The 17,789-nt window shown below is 39.9% G+C and overlaps 1 long non-coding RNA gene across 1 annotated transcript in view; it reads right to left on the bottom strand.

Annotated features, from left to right (window-relative positions):
• Nucleotides 1-6,038: 6,038 nt before the first annotated feature.
• Nucleotides 6,039-17,789, bottom strand: part of LOC144339872 (uncharacterized) — a 36,605-nt gene continuing 24,854 nt past the window's right edge. Inside the window, exons 2-3 of the long non-coding RNA XR_013415406.1 lie at nt 9,197-9,218; nt 6,039-6,084 (exon numbers count right to left, since the gene is read on the bottom strand). This is a non-coding gene — a long non-coding RNA (uncharacterized LOC144339872). The remainder of the gene's footprint in view (nt 6,085-9,196; nt 9,219-17,789) is intronic.

Here is a 17,789-nt window from a genome sequence, read left to right as displayed (position 1 = left end):
CCAGGATCTGAGAGGAATCACGATTTTGTGATAGTTTAATAAAATAAAAACTGTTATTCAATTCATACTATATATTACTAAAGATTCAGTGTTGTATGATTAACTGCCTAAAAAGTCACTTCTTGTTTGTAAGATTAAAAACTACAAAAATTCACCAAAAATGAGTAACTTAGGTAAGAAATACTCAAAATAAAATAAAATAGTTCATAGTTAAACTATACATGGTAACACTGGTTTTGACTAAAATTGATGGAAGAATAAAAACAAACATCTTTTAAAATGTAAATCTGAATAATTGGCCTCAGGAAATTGAACTTGATGGAAATAAATAATCACAGAATAAAATCTGTAGTAGACAATGGCTTTAATTTGCAATGCTTAATACAGAGAAAAAAATCTTTATTGATTAATCAAAAATTGATCATGCAATTTAAGCTCAAAGAATTGACTTTGATGAAGACAATATTGGTAACATAAATAATAAGAAAAAGTTTGGAATTTTAAAAATTGCCTTGTATAGAAATTGATCCGAAAACTCAATAAAAATTCATCAGTGTTGTTTCATTTATTCAACAAATAGTTATTGAGCATCAGTTATGCACAAGGCTGTAGCGATTAAACAGTGAATAAGATAAGGGCTTTATATTCTCAAAGGAGAATGTAAATTCCTACCTAAAATGTTGGTATTCTTTTACATGAAATTAAAATATCCGTTGCATGAAAATGATGTGTTGTCCTTCACTGTTAATTCTTTTAGGAAGAAATTTAGAACTATGTATTAAAAGACTGAAAAGGTCCATAAATTTTGATTCAGTACTTATGTTTTTAAATATGTTCCACAAATACATTAACTAAATGTAAAAGAGTTATATCCTAAAATGTTGATTGGGCATGGTGGCAGGTGCCTGTAATCCCAGCCACTTGGGAGGCTGAGGCAGGAGAATTACTTGAACCCGGGAAGCGGAGATTGCAGTGAGTCGATATCACGCCACTGCACTCGCCTGGGTGACACAGTGAGCCTCCATCAAAAAAAAAAAAAAAAAAAAAAAGTTGCTTATAAGAGAGAGAAATTAGCACATACCCTAAATATGGAGTATTTGGAGGAATATTAAGGAAACTATGCCACATTGCCTTGATGGTTGATGGTTATTTTCCAGAGCAGCAGCTCCACATTTATATCTGATCATTTATGTTTGTGTGGAAATGAAAATAATATCCTCAGGCTCCTTAACAATTTTGCAAGCTGGCCTGTTGTGGGTGACTGTGTGATGTCGCGGAGTGACAAAGCCTTGGAAACGCAAAGTCTGCTGCTGTTTCACCTCCAGGATACCAAACACCCAGGGCTTGAGAGGGCTGAAGTGGAGGCCGTGTCACAGGATCAGAATGTGATCTCCGTGACTGCTTAGCCTGCTGAGACCCAGAGGCTCAGAGGCTGGAGGATGGAGGGATGTGACAAAGAAATGTGGAACATGCTCCATAACCTCAATTAAAAACCCAGCATTCCTTCTTTCTTGTATTCATTTATTCATTCACTCAACAAAGATTTATGGAGTGGCTGATGTGCCCCAGACATTGCTTTCGATGCTGGAGATTCGGTTGTAAGCAAGAGAGATGAAAATTCCTGCCCTTGTGGAGCCTGCATTCTGGTAGAGGCAGACAGTAATGAAACAAAATAAATAACTAAATTATACAGAATGTTAGATGTTGAGAAGGAGGATGGAAAAAAATGCAGCAGAGAGAGGGAGCACAGGGGAATGGGTCTGTAATTCCAGACTGGGCAGTCAGAGAAGGACCCGGTCAAGAGATAATGTTGATCTTTGAGGAGATGTGAAGGAGGAAAGAGAGCCAGCCATGCAGGCTCCTGAGAGAGGGTGCACCTGGCATGGGGAAGAACTCCCTCTGATGTTTTCTAGCCTTGGACTTCATCTCTGCCTTGGTCTGTCTATGGTGGTAATAACGTAACCTGAAAAGCTGACTCTAGGTTAATGGATTATTGGAAATTTGCAGAAGGGACCCCAAGGGAACAGAAGTATCTTAACACTTGTTAGAAATTATTTTTAAGTCTGTGGCTTTCCAACCTGTCCAGGAGCTTCTGAGGCCTCACAGACCCTCTCTCTGCCATTAGAGTTTATACTAATGTTTCCAAACTGTAGTCTTCAGGAGCTTATCCTGGGAGACAGTTGCTCAGCAAAAAACCGTCTTGTTCGTAAATAAACTGGGGAAATACAGTGTGCTGTCTTCCCAATGTGAAGATTACCTTTGAGAATCCCTGCAATAAAGAAGCCTGTTGAATTTTCTTTAACCCTGAGTGTCCCTAACTTATTCTCATGCCATGGCTATTATGATCCTATGTAACACATGTTCATCGGGAGACACTGATTCATACAGTAGTGTTCCATGCTGGTTATAGACTGTCTGGTTCATTGTCCCTTCACTCATCCTTGATGTCAGTTTTGTTGTATTGTCAGGCAGGGCTCGGGGATAAAATTCTCTGGTATAACCACTGGGTCCTGGACACAGAGGAGAAATACACAAAATCTTTATGGACCAAATGTAGATGGTTGCAAATGTGGTCCTACAGAAAAGGTCACTCAGGGCTTCTTGAAAGTGAGTAGAAAAATATCTGGGTAAGAGAAGGCCTTCTCTCAGTGTAGACAAATGCAGAGACACAATTTCATTGCACAAGTAAACATGAATTGGGGGCCAGGAGGTGGGGTGAGACTGTGAGGAATTTAGGGGGTAGACCAGTTCTGCACGAAAAATATCTCAAAGTATTCTCTTTGCTGTCCATCTGCTGTGCTCACATCCACCTCTCCTTACTGTCTCTGCCCCTTTCCTATTCTGTCTGTGGCTGCCCGGTGAGGGCTGGGCTCTGGTTATTCTTTTCTTCCTCAACTTTTCTGCCATCCTTTAGTCTTGTTGCCTCCTGTTTTCTTCTTTCCTTCTGGCTGGACTTGTGCTTCCCATTCCTTATTTTCTGTTTCCTTTCAAACCTCCTTCTATTCCCTTCCCCCACAAATGGTTTCATGCCCCATATATGACCCACCCACTCTGCTGCCCACTTCACAGGGTCTGTCTTTTGTTCCTCCTTCCATTTGGCCTTTTTATTCTGGGCCCTTGCCCCAGAAGCAGAGAGACCTTTATTTCTTTGGTGTGTGTTTTTGCATCACCCCTGTGACATCTATGTTTGTAAGGCAACTTCAGCTTGGCTTACATTTTCAATCATGCATAGGATTTACATGATAACAAAATCTCCTGTCTGGGAATGTGAGACAGATTCCTGTAGTCATTGCATTCATCACTCCCAGGGATTTATTCAATCATGCCCTCACTGAGTAATGTTTATGTGTGAGGTACTAAGGACAAGGAGATAGAAGACATAATTCTGCTTGGAAGGAGCTCATGGTCTAGTGAGAGACACAGTGACCAAAGTAGATAATCTCAATAGAATGTGGCAAGTGTTGCGCCAGAGGCCAGGAAGGGATGCTGTTCCAGGAGGGTCTCTGAGCCAGCCTGGGAGGGTTGGGGATGGCTTCTCAGTCTCAACGGTAATTAGGACAGTGCAAATTTGAGCTTTCAACTGAAAACTGAATTTGGAAAACTTTTACTTTTACTCTGAGCTTGAAAGTTTCTCAATACTTAAAGAGTTTTCTGATAGGATCAGTGGCATTATTTATAAATGGTATTTTAAAATACTGTAAATGAAAAGTGTTAACATTGGGAAGATTTGCATAACTCGGTGTAATATTTTCCAATGTATTATGTTATAAAATCATGCATGGATAAAATAATACACCCAAAATGCAAGATAGGCAATGGATTTAATGTAATGGAGTATAAAATGTTCAATTACCTGGTTTCAAATTCTATTCTGCAACTCACCTTTATGAAAACTAATGTGTAGAGTTTTGGAGTTACAGTGAAATACAAATATCCAAAATTATTTGAAAAAATTGGAACATATTCCTCCTTTTCCAACTATATAACTATGTGAAGCTGGATTTTCTTTCCATACCTCAACCAAAACAACATATTGCAAAGGAAGGAATACAGAAGCAGACAGGAGAATCCTGCTGTCTTTATTGAGTCGGATATTAAAGAAATTTCAAAATATATAAAACAATGCCTCTATTTTCTCATTTTTTTCTGTTTTGGAAAATATAGCTATTTTTCATAAAATGTATTATTTACTTTAACATGTAATTATTACTTTATAGTTAAGTAATTAATATTGAAAATTTTTCTCAGTTTCAGTTTCTAATGTGGAAAATATTGATAGCTATACTCCATATAAACTAAGCTCTTTGGAGTCCTTAGTAAATTTTTCTTTGTTTGTTTTTGAGACGGAGTCTCACTCTCACCCAGGCTGGAGTGCAATGGCGTGGTCTCGGCTCACTGCAACCTCCGCCTCCCGGGTTCAAGCGATTCTCCTGCCTCAGCCTCCTGAGTAACTGGGACTACAGAGGCCTGCCACCACACTCAGCTAATTTTTGTATTTTTAGTAGAGGTGGGGTTTCACTATAATGGCCAGGCTGGTCTCGAACTCCTGATCTAGTGATCTGCCCACCTCGGCCTCCCAAAGTGCTGGGATTACAGGCGTGAGCCACTGCACCAGGCCTAGTATTTTTTAATAATGTAAAGAGGCCCTGGAATCAAAAAATGTGAGAACCACTGGACTAGACAGTCCTCTCTTAGATTCTATGACTTGGTCAAACTACTGCTCTGATCTTTGTGGGTGCAATGCATGAAGCCAGTGCAGAACACTCTATTCTGGTTCCTTCTCTAAACTTGGAGAAAATAGATTTTGATTTTTGCAAATAAAAGTCTTTTTTAGTAAGTATCGATGATCACTTTCATGTACTTACCCTTCCCCACATGAGAACTCTGCTTCTGCCAATTGTCAAATACAGAATTTCTGAACTGCCTTGAGGTTACTCTCCCATCCTAATTGACTTTACTTCTCTATCTTTGAGAAAGTCTCATGTATCCCCATGTTGTTTTCTTACCAACCAAAAGCTGTTCAGGTATTTACTGAGTGCGTCCTCTGTATCTGGCATTTTTCTAGGGAGTGGGGATACAGTGAGAATGAGGAAGATGCTCTCCTCACTCTTGTGGAGTTTGTAGTCTAGCAGGAGAATATCATGGACGATGTTTAATCGAACCCTTACTCTATGTCAGGTTCTGAGCATTTTACATGTGGCATCTCCATGTCATTATTACAGTTGTCCTAAGTTAATACAAATATCCCCATTTTCCCTTTTTTTTTTTTTTTTTTTTTGAGATGGAGTCTAGCTCTGTCGCCCAGGCTGGATCGCAGTGGTGCGATCTCAGCTCACTGCAACCTCTGCCTCCTGAGTTCAAGCAATTCTGCCTCAGCCTCCTGAGTAGCTGGGATTACAGGCACATGCCACCATGCCTGGCTCTGGATAATTTTTGTATTTTTAGTAGAGATGGGGTTTCTCCAAGTTGGTCAGGCTGGTCTCGAACTCCTGACTTCAGGCAATCCACCCGCCTTGGCCTCCCAAAGTGCTGGGATTACAGGCGTGGGCCACCAGGCCCAACCCTATCCCCATTTTCTATAGAAGGAAACTGAGACCCAGAGAGATTAGGAAGTGTGTCCATACTCACTACAGTGAAAACCCTTGGCACCCCTGTCAAGTGCCCATGTGGTCATGATCACCAGTGCTCTGCACCCATTCCCCAGTTCCACGTGCCTTGCTGCCAAGGGTTTATGGTTGGAAAATTCTTCAAAGGCTTGCCTGTGGGCTGCCATGGTCGCCTCACCTGTACCCAAGCATCCAGGAGTTGATTACTGAACTTCCATCCACTAGCTGATGACCAAATGGTGAACAGAAGATCAGCGTCTTTGCCTCTGGATGAATTCTGGGGTGCAATTTACACTTCTGAGCTCCCTGAGAATCAGGTTGGGACTGGCCTTCAACCGAAATCACACGTCTTTACTTCTCCTTCTGTAGTGGGCTTCTTAAACATTTACCACTTTCCCTGGGGAGTTCTTTGTTGATGAATCACTTGAATCTTTGCCTTGGGGTCTGCTTCTTAGAGACTCTGAAGACTGTCATCCACCTAAGTGACAGAAGTCAGGATTTGAACCCAAGGTGGCCTGACTTGAGCACAGGTGCTTTTAGCTAGCACACTGGACTGTGTGCTCTCAGATTACTGGTATGGGCCTGTTAACAGGTTAGTCCATCCAGTTGCAGAGTCTACAAAACTATGCTTCTTATTTTACCACACATTAAAGCATCTCTTTCTACCATGTGTATGGCAGATGCACCTGACAGCAACAACTTAAGCAAACCCAGAGAATGACCGTATGATCTAGGAAGATTTTTTTTTCAGTTTCAAGCTAAGGAATACGGGAGTGGCCAACCTGGAGATTCACTCCTTCTTTATGAGGAATATCTGAAATCCTGGCCCATTCCTTGAAATACAGGTCATGTAGGGAGAGGAAGGCCCTTAGTTTTGGGTTAAATGGAGGTTGCTAGGTGGAGGTTGCTAAGCCAAAATGCTGTATACACTGCATACTTTTTACAAACGATAGTAGGTCTTCTTGCCTAGTCCGCTGTCCCTGGACCACCCGATAGGTAAGTCTTCAATAAAGCCTGTATTCTGTTTGTTGGCTCTAGGTCTTTTCTACAGAAGCCAATAGGGGTCCAGCAGACACCTTGAGAATGTATGTTCTTCACCCCTTTGGAAAAAATCCTTTGCAGAGGGGAAAGTAACACTCTGCTAGGTCTTTATGCTTATTTAAATCCTGTCAAATTAATATAACTGTGTGTTATAGGCACATGCCAGCTTCCCTCCACCTCTCACACCAAATAAAAACAAATGCAATATTGATAAACTTTTCTTTCCCATGGCCCATGGTAGGTATAGATGGAGAAATAGTAGGTTGGCAATAACATTCCATGGATTCCTTCCGCTGAATCAGCAGTAGCAGCTAGAATTTCATAAGCTGTCACCACTTCAAGAGAGGAGAAGCAGTAGCCTGGTGTGCGTGTGTTCGTCACACCCACACTGTTCTGAGCTCTGACTTCTGGGCAGTGTTGAATGCATAGGCTGTTATTCCCCAAACCCCTCACCACTCCTGGATTTAACCTGAGTCAGGGTGAGTCTAACCACCCGTCAATTGCCTTTATAGAAAACACTTTGGGTCCTGACTATTGGTTGCCCCTTTGTTTTTTTGAGGTCCTTGAGTCTGTCTTGTGCCGAACTTCATGGAAGGCACAGGAAATGTATCCCTAAAGCAGCCTCAGCATCAAAGACGTTTCTGTGAAAATGCCCCTCTCCACTACCACAGAACTGTTTAGTTTTTCAATTAACAAAGGATAAGGTGGTCCACTGGGGAATGTTGGCTTGGAGCCCCAGAATTTAAATATGTATGCAAAGTAGGGGGTTAAAAAGACCTTAGATTAATCCAGTTTTTACAACACCTGGGGCTGTGGTGGGGATGGAGGCAGTTAATTTAAGCACTAACTTTTGAAGGAGCAATTCTCTCCCACTTTGGCTGCCTGGTCTCAGGCCACAGGGGCAGGCTTTAAGTATTTCACCTAACTACACTCAGGGGACAAGCACAGGACCCTCGTTGGCATGCCTTGGTATCTATTCACATTCTTCTGTTTTGCTTTGTCTCTCTCCCTGGACAAATGGCACCTTATTATCTAACTTGAGCCTTCGCATTCAGCCTTCAAGACCCAGTCCATGTTTTGAATTAAGGAAGAATGAGCCTCAGCATGAGCCCTGGGGAATCTGGGTTAGGTGATCCAAGCCCCCCTTGGGTTAGACGGAATGCAGTACTTTTCTTCTTTTCCCTGCTAGTGGGTCTATTGAGTTTCAAAAGAGATCAAGCACATATTTAGAAATTCTCTAAATTCTGTAGCTCTGCTATGCAAAATTTTCTGTCGAAGAAATTCTCAAAAAGAAAGGGAAGCGGGGGTCTCATCAGGATCTACTAAGGTTGCTCAAGAGGGTACAGTAGGAGGCCACACGCTGAAAACATTGCTTTTTGTTTCCTTCCTTACCTTATTTCCTCCAGTCTGAAAGTACAGATGTTTGAAACTCCTCTAGGAGTGGAGATGACCAATGACCAGTCTGATCCTGGGAGAGGCTGGACTTCTACTACCTTTGGCAGAGAGCCCCAAAATGATTTTTAAAATTTACTCTCAAACCAATGGAACTGGGAAATATTTACAACACTTAGCCGTTTGTTGACTTGAGTATGTGAAGTCTTGCAGAGGAGTTATTTCTTTTCATTGTGGCATCAATATAATTTATAGTGGATGGCATTCTGTCCCTGATTTTGTCTCCTTCTCTCCCTTCCTCCACCCCATTTACATTCACTTGAAAGAAAAGTCTTTTGAAAATCAGGTGAGTCATGATCTGAGCATCTATGAACAAACTGTGACTCTTCTTAGGACACAGGACACCTCTTTCCTGGGCATTGTGCATTCATATTTATGTAATAAAACTTAAAAATATGCAGAATGCAAAAGCCTTCTGGCTGAAAGTTGTTTAGAGTTTACACAACCCATATAATATCAACCACCTCTAGAAGAGGATTTCTATATCAGCTCGTAGAATCCACTAACACGTGGGCCAACCTTGGGCAAAATTGAGAAGCTGGAAAACGGTTTGCTTCCCTCAGCCCCTCCACTTCTCAGCGAGTGTCTTGCTGTCTTCTCCTCTCCCTGCATCTCTTGCTGTGCCCTCAAACCTACCCATCCTGATGTTAGATAAGGCTGGGTTTAGTTTAACATGTTAACGCCCCTCTGCATTTAAATCCTATATTTAATTATAAAAGGAAAGGGTCTGTCCTTTTAAAGGCATTGTGGGAGACCTAAGCGGGGATGTAGGCCACAGAAAAGAAACTTCTCGAGGAACTTTGACCAAGAGAAACACCATCTGAAAGTGCCTAAGCTAACAAAACTGAGTTTAGGACATCTGTGTTTGGCCCATTCTCATTAACCACCACGTCCCTGGAGACTGGTTTTCCTCCTAATATGGTGAAATATGCCAAAAGCAAGTAAATTCTCCTGTGGGATTTAAAGGATTTAACTGAATCACATGGAAAGTTACCAGATTCTCTGAGTGATTTATGTGGTAGAAGCATGGTTCTATTTGGATGAACTTTTTGCTGTCTCACAGAAAAAAGAAAGTAAAATATTCAATATATACTCACCAAGTGGTTCCAAGAGCCTTGCCTTGAAAAAAAGAAAAAAGACATAGCCTTTTTCAAAAGTTAGTTTAGAAGTATTAAAAAATCATATTTTTATAGTAACAGTTATCACATTGCCAATATTTTTCCATCAGCACTGTAAATAAAGTAACATTTTTCTTGTGAGTACACCATTTAATTGCTCATAAGTAAGAAAAGGGTGTGTAAGTGTGGTCTTAATGTAAGTGTTAACACACTGGTTAGAAATGTGAAGTTCCTTAAAGTTACACAAAAAACCTTAAACACATGAGATAAATTTTAGAAGCTGTTAACCACATGGAGATGCTGGGTTCCAGACACATGCTCTTGCTCCCTCAAAAACCTATAGCATCTCTTCAAAGTTGAAGTTCAGTTCCACTTAGAAAGGCATTATTTCCATTCTCAGCCCTATTTTAAAATGAAACAGCAGAAGTGTATATTCTAGCGGGTTCTGTTCACATCGCAGTGACCCTAAAAAAGTCCACAGAAAGTACACTTCTCAATCAAATGTTTAGTTACCATTGACTGCGAAGACCCCAGCGAGAGCATGACATTTTTCAATGATTGCAGCAAAATATATTGCTAGGGAATCCAGAAAAAATATACAACTAAAGTCTTGCTTTTCAAAAGCATCTTCAACCAGAGAGGCAAGAATTATTAAAGAATGTTTCATCATAATAAAGAAAAGAATGACCTGTTTTTAAAAAGAATGGAATTATGGGGATCCAAATGGAATTCAAGTAATCCTGGTTGCATCCTGCACTCCAGTATTTTGGATGCATTTGGGAATGCTGTGGGATCACTCTGAATTTGCCTTTTCTCTATATTCTACCCGACAAGTTTATATTCAGCAGTATCCCTCACTGTGAAAATTACCAGTGGTTCAAGGAGGAAATTTGGGGGTTTATATAAAGTAAGTGATGAATCTTCTTGGCTTAGAAATGTGGTTCTTAAAATATTAGGCTTATAGATCATTTTGAGAAACTTATTAAAGTCAAGTAAAAGAAAACATACATACCACATACACATTGCATTTTGCATTCAGTTCCAGGTCTAGAATAATAATAAGCTTCAGGTCTAGAATGTCATTATAGGAAGATTTCCATTTAGGTCTGCTTTAAAAATATCCATAATAGGTTGGAGGAAAGAAATAGGATTCTGACCTTGGGCAACAATATAATTCCTTTTACTAGTGACCAATTAATCCAACTCTTCAGAGTAACATTTAATCTTTCTTTTAAGTAAAAAGGAACAACAGAAATGGCACTACTAAGAACTTTACAGAACTGGAAGTAGTATCAAAGTGGCTCAAAACCAAATAAATATAATGTAATATACACCAAATTCAAGTTTTAAAGCTATTCAAGCCAGGGAAGCAAAGGAGGAAATGCTGATTATTTGGGGGAGAAACGGTAGAAGGGAGGGGGTAGAAAGGGAAGACCAGATGTTCAGTTTTCAACATCAGTGTTTCTGAAGCCAAGAATATATTGCTGACCCAGGCATGATAAAATGTGCAGGGATTTCCAGCAATCCACAGTCAGCTGACCTGCTAAGGAGAAAAACAACAATTTTAAAATAATAAAGTTAGGCTGTAAATATAATTTTCTTATCTGGGGTTCTGGTTATTTATACCTCAAAGTGAATAGCTGCATAAAGATCTTATTGTTTCTCACTGGAACAAGCTTGAAGCCCAGGGAATGCCTTGACTTCATGAGATTATGAAAAAAAAAAAAATGTTGTATTTTTATGTGACAGGTTGACATGGATTTTATTCAATAGACAATCTGACATTTATCAAGATGCTTTCAATTACACCAAAAGAAATAGAAGTCTTCATCTTATTGCTGTTTATGTGGCAGCATTGTTCTTCTACATTGAGTTGATGGAAATGAATTGTTTTGCTTTTCATTTTAGCCATTTTACAAGTTTGCTATCGTTGTTGCTGTTTTTAGAATAAAATGATTTTACCAATAACATTGAGTGGCTATATGTCTTCTTAATAATGGGAAATTTTATAAATTTGGCTGCTTAATAACATGATTTAGAAGTTTGCACTCTGCTCACTTTTAATTTGACCTTACAATTACCAAGATGAATAAAAATGACTTTTATAAGGACATGAATCCAACTGAAACTTCACAAGATTCGAATCATTTAATATTTGAAAGTTGTGTTCCATCCAAAAGCCTTCTGTGGTTTGTGTACCCCAAGAATAATTTTCTATCCAAGTCATATTTGAATAAAGTAAAGGATAACAATATGTCCTATGTTTCCAAGAAACCTAATCTTGTGCAGGGGTGAGAGTCCATCATTTTGTCTTCTGCCACCCTTTACACAATGCAGGCTCATAGGAGATTTGTTTGAGAGCTCATCTACACAAAGATGATTTTATTGCATTAGCCAAGTCACCCAGCAAAAATTGTCAATTTTATGTCAGGTTTTAAAGATTACATCCTGAATAAGTATATTTTCTTTCTTGTCAAAATATGCAGTTTATGGTTTCTAATATCAAAGAGAGAGTAGGTTATTTTCAGTATAAGTAATCCTGTTGTTCTTTTTTCCTCCTCTACTCAAGATAAACAAAAATTTGAGGGCTATTTTCTTAGAAAAAAATGACCTCAATGTCAACTGTCTTCTCCAGCTATAATTTTGGCAACCTCAGTAACTACCTGGTGACTTTATGTTGTCCCTTATTGTGGATTTAAACATTTTGTAATAAAAAAATACTCAACTTTTCAAGTCTTGGGACTATTTTTTTTTTTTTTTTTTTTTTAGTTTAACCTGTTCTGCCTCTCTATAAGCCATACATGGAAATAAGACGTGTAAAACTGGTAAGATAAATGTAAAGATCAGGAATCATAGGAAACTCTACTGAGAAATAAAATTATTTTTAATAGAAATTTTTAAAAATATAGTTTGGTGTCTTGGGCAAATAGAGTAGCATTACTTGTTATTTTGTCTGTAATTTACTTTAAAATATTTCAACATAAACTTCAAGGTGATAAATACTTGCATTAATTTGCTTCTGTACCTAAAATAGAGGGTGGTTGGTTAACATTTGAAAGGCTCTAATCAAGAGTCCATGGGAAGTTATTATAAGGTGTGGTAGGCAGTCTCCCAGTGTTTCCACCCTTGTGCAGTATTCCTCTCCCCTTGAGTATGGGCTGGACCAAGCGATTTGATTGAACAAATAGAATATAGCAAAAGTGTGGAGATGTTCTGAGAGATCAGGTTATAAAAGACTGTGACTTCCATCTTACTAGCACTCTCTCTCGCCTTCCTTGGAAGCTGATCCTTCTGCGTTGAGCCGTGAGATGACTATGAACCCAGCTGACGCCTTGATTGCAGCTTGTGAAATACCCCAAAGCAGAGGACTCTGATAAATTGTGTTTGGATTTCTGGCCCACAGAAACTGAGATTACAAAAGTTGTTTTAAGCCATTAGGGTTAGGGGTAATTTTTTATGCAACAACAATAGATAACTAATACACAAGAGCTACAGGGATCACGTTTTCATCTATACTAGTTGATCTAACAGTAGGTGAATTATATGGTATGTGAATTATACCTCAATAAAACTGTTTAAAGATTTATATCAGGACATTTGTTAAAAAGCATAAATAATATTAGAAATGCATACATTTGTGAAACGAGTGGTGTATAAAATATGTGAGTTAACTAGAAATAATGGACAGCAGAGTACCTCTGTTTTTGCATGAGAGGCATAAGAATGTGGAAAGCCCAGAGACTTGTACTCTCCCAAGTGGTACTCTACGCCCAAGACTCTCATTCAGTCTTAGATTTGACCATAACATCGAGGGATTATGTGACTTGATTGGACTCAGGTTAGCTAAGATCTACTGTTAGAGCACAGTGGCCTTTGCCCCAACCTTGTATTCAAGAGCCTTTGGTTGGCCTTTGCCCCAACCAAAAAGAAGTGGACAATTGTGAATGACCAAGTTGACTCAAGCCATTGTGCAACAGAACTGATGAGACAAGAAGTCGATGCATAAGACAACTGACTGCATCCCTTGCAAGGTAAGTGTGTCCCTTAGCGTTTGTCTTTGTTGTGGCAAAATAATTAAACTGGCCCCTCAGCCCAGCCACCAGTTAATTTAAGCAATGTTAGAGGCACAACAGTACCAGTCGTTCTCTCACTCAAAGACCTTTCATGGTGTCTTATTTTCCAAGAACTAAGTCCAAGTCCTTTGTCTTGAATACAAGGCTCTTACAACTTTTGTTTTCTACTCTCCATCATACACTAAATTGAACAACTTTGGGAAATTGAACAGTTGTTGTATTTTCTTGCTTCCTTATTTTTGCTCATTTAATTCCATCCATCTGAATGATCATCCCATCCATTAGCTTTGGACAAAGAGTGTTTAATGTATTTCAGGCCCTTGAGTACAAAGATAAACAAGGCACAGTCTTGTCACATAAGAATCTTATTTAGTGTGTGAGTGTGTGAGTTGGCCATATCAACAAGCAATTCCAATAAAATTTGGTGAGTGATTTGATAAATTTCTATGGGTAGATTAACTATGGTCACCAATTCTTTGTGGCTTCTCTTACATAAAAAAGGATTCTCTCTCACCTCCTTGGGCCTGGGCTGTCCCTGTGTTTTGCTTTGACCTACGGAATTCAGTGGAAGTGACACTGTTGTCATTTCTGAGCTTTGGCCTCTAGAGGTCTTGCCAGCTTCTGCCCTCCCTCTTGGATCCCAGCTGCCATATCAGGACACCCAGTGAAGTGGACTGGATAATGAAAGGCCACTCGGAAGAGAATGGAAGTGGCTCAGCTGATGACAGCACAGTATTAATCATGTTTTGTATTTTCTGTATTGTTATGATGTTTGGACATCTTGCAGGTCTTTCAGACCTGGGGAGACACTGCCCCTTGCACAGCTAGCTAACTTCTGGGGGTGTTGGCCTTTCACATAGAGGCTGCTCGGCCCAGTGCTGTCCCCCAACACCCTTCACCTAACTCCCACACACCAAGCCAATATCTCCCCTGTCCTAAATCAACCCAGGGCCAGGTATCAGACAAACAGGGACAGTCTTCATGTTTCAAAGCCCCCCAGAATTATTCAAATGAGATGATTCCAAGCTTCGACTCTGTCTTTCCTTGTCTTTTTGCAAAAATCTCAATAAAATCTCAGGTCTAGGCTTCCCCCTTACTCTTATTTCTGCCTCTAAATCAAAACCTAGTTCTTCACCACGTGGCCCTGCGTGATTTGATGTGCCCCCTTCTCTGGGGAAATGTAAGTAACAAAAATCTTCTCTCAAGGTCCTTAACCTCTCCATGTTGTCACTCAGTCTCTTCTGTAAATTAAAACCCTGTGGGTACAAATTTTAGAACCAGCACCAATTGGTTGGGGGTGCTATCCAGCCTCAGTCAAACCTTCAGATAATCATAGCCACAGGAATGATCTCAGGTGAAACTAGCAGAACTTCCCAGCTGAATCCAGCCCAAATTGTAAAGTCATGAGAAAGTGAATGTTTGTGGTATAGGCAAGAAATTCAATGGAAAACTAAGCATTGTCTACAGCACACCCTTCCAAGTTACCAGATTCTAATTCTATAGGAGCTATTTCACAACTCTGTGAAATTGTAAAGAACTGATCTCAATCGCAAATAATTCTTGTCTATACACATTTAAATGAATTCTGCCCAGTGGAGGAACAGCACTCTCTTTTCCTGCAAAAGTCAGTTTTGTCCCATTTTTGCTTTCATTTCAGCATTCCTTTGCTCCATATAAATTTATGCTTCTTTGACTTCTTTGAATTAGTTACACCATCTCTCTGTTTCCTTCATTTTATTTAACATGTGCTCATCCTATACCTACATGAGATTATGGTTTTGCCTTATTTTGAAAATTATCCTTTAACATAGCTATCTTAAACCATTAAGTTTTGTAGTGTAGCAACAGAAGCATGAAGGCAATAATGGAGAGCAGAATCAATTGCTTACCTCCTATTGGCTTATACTTCTTTGCTATTTATATTACTAATGGAAAAATGTCACTTCTTTGTGGCATAGACAATCAACATGTATAAAGAAAAATATTGGAAGCACAGCCTGGAACGCTGACTAAAAGGAAGCTGTGGAGTGATGAGGTTAAAGGCATGAGTTTTCCTCATTCAATATGCTTGGGTTCAAACCCAGACTCCACCATATACCAGCTGTGTAAACTTGGGCACATTTGTTGATATCTGTAAGTCTCAATTTCTTCATGAACCAAAATCATACACACTGCATAGTAAGCACTAAATAAGACCGTGTAGCAGACACCTTTGATTGCCCACCTGACATCCACTTCCTGATTTCTGAACAGAGCCCCAGGTTCATCTAGGTGTCCACATTGTCTCCAGCTCCACAGAGGTGTTCTGAGCAATGTAAACCAAGAAGCCTGTGGTCCTTCCCTGGCATCTGCAGTTGTTTAGGAGAGGGCACATGATTGAATTGACTCAACCATTCAAACAGGAATCGTTTGCATCCCATGTTGGGAGAAAGTGTTCTTTTCTTGTTTTTGTCCTGTTGGGTGGAATCAGGACACATATGAATGTTGATTGCTGCAGGCAGCCATCTTATAACCTAGAGGCAAAACAGCCTTGAGACAGAGGCTCTGTTGAGAGTCAGAAGAGCAGAAGGACCAAAGCTGTGAGCCCAGAGCCTGGCTTATGGTCAGTGTTCGGTCCACGTAATCTAAGCAGCAGCCTGGGTTCTGTTGATTTGGAGAGGAACCTTCCTTTGGATTTGTACCAAAAGGATTCTGGCATGTTGGCCAGTAAGAATTGGAAGGGCTACTCTATTTCCCGTAGATTGTGTAAGAAAAGAGGAGTTTTATCATGTGACCAGCCCTAAATGATTGTTCCCCTTAAAACCAAAACTCAAATACAATTGAGACATTGGCCTTTGTATTCAATGCCTGTAGCCATAATTCATTTTCTGTCAAAATACAGGGTTTTTTTTCCTGCCAAACCATTGAAATCATAATTTTCAAAAGTTTGGCAAGGAGCATTTTCCCATCAGAGATAGCATATTTTTATGGTGATTTTTGCACATTACATTATAAAACAATAATAGCCAAAGTCTTGCTTCTGGTAATTGAGTACTCTGAGTATCTGCTAGCACCACCACAAAGTGACACTTCTATTTCAAGCCCTCTTTTGAGGATGTGATAACAAAGTGGCAAAATTGTGCTACTGTCTGTAATTTGGCAGATTAGATTTGAGCTTCCAAGGATTCTTCTCAATACAGTTTTGCCAAAATTCAGACATACACACACACACACACACACACACACACACACAGAGCTTGTTTTTTTTTTTTTAAGAAAATAAAACAAACAAAAAACTGCATGAAGAAGAAAGAAGCACACCCTTCTACAAAGTGCTGAAATCTCGCTTTCTTCTAGTCTCTCATAAGCAATAACCTGGTTTTAAGATATGAGACAACTCAGGGAGTTCATCCAAAGTGATGCCCTCCCCCCACCTTTTTTGATGGAGTTTTGAAATATAGAGACTAATTGGCAAATATTTAAAGTTGAGGAAAATGGCAAAATTTGTATGCTTTTGAAATAGAGTCATAGGATTCATCATTGTGTGATCTTTATGATGATTTGTTTTATCTCCTAATGAGAAGAGAACCCATGCTTATTTGGCTTGCGCATTCAGGCAGGTCTTTGCATGTCCCAGTAGTATCCAGGTGAATCTCCATGGTCCAATGTCAGCTTGGCTTCTGCACTAGCATCTAGTCCCTCTATGATCATCAGTGTCTGAGAAGTCTGAGTCCCAGTTAAGGTTAACTGTAAAATCCTGTCTGTTGGTACAATTCATTAAAAGACAATTTACCTATAATAGCTACTTAATGTGTCTGTAGTATATTTTCACCATAGACAAAATCAATAGAGACGATCAATAAAAAGAATTATCACAAATTTCCTGACAACTCCATGGTGGCAGCAGCTGGGAAGCCACGGCAAAGGGGCGGGTCTGTTGGTCGGGCTGCACTGGGTGAGAGTTTGTCTCTCAGCCCTCGGAAGACAGTCTAGACTGTTATCTTGTAGTGCCAGCCTTGTGGCTCCCCAAGAGAGCTGCCCACAGTTCCTTTTCTGGTTTATCCACAAGACCCATTACCTTGATCTCCTCCTACTTCCTCCCCTGGCTCTCAGCCCTTCCCTGAGTAGAGACGGGATGGGGTGAGGCTTTGAGTCTGATCTGTTTTGATTTTCATTCTTGTTAACCCCAACCAGGAAACTCTCCACAACAAGGGCAGCCAGCTGCCCATTCACGCACAGTGAGGTTGCCCTGTGGAGTTATAGTAGAACAAACAGATGCTTTCATTCCTGAGTTCCCCATATTGTTTATTTACTTGTGTTTACCTATGTTATCCATGCACAAAATATTTGAGCCATCTTCCTATAATGACAACACATACTACATAGTACAAATGGAATAAGAAGTCAAGGTCCTGGACCAGGACACATGGGACTGTTTAGTGGCTACAACAGAGTTGCACAAAAGGAGATAATGATTGCAGACACAGACTCCTGAAGTCTTTGCATGCTGAATCTACCTA

This window comes from Macaca mulatta, chromosome 3 (genome assembly GCF_049350105.2).
Source record: "Macaca mulatta isolate MMU2019108-1 chromosome 3, T2T-MMU8v2.0, whole genome shotgun sequence".
Lineage (NCBI taxonomy): Eukaryota > Metazoa > Chordata > Mammalia > Primates > Cercopithecidae > Macaca > Macaca mulatta.
The sequence above is the reverse complement of the archived record's forward strand: the minus strand, read 5'-3'. Positions and strand labels throughout refer to the sequence as shown.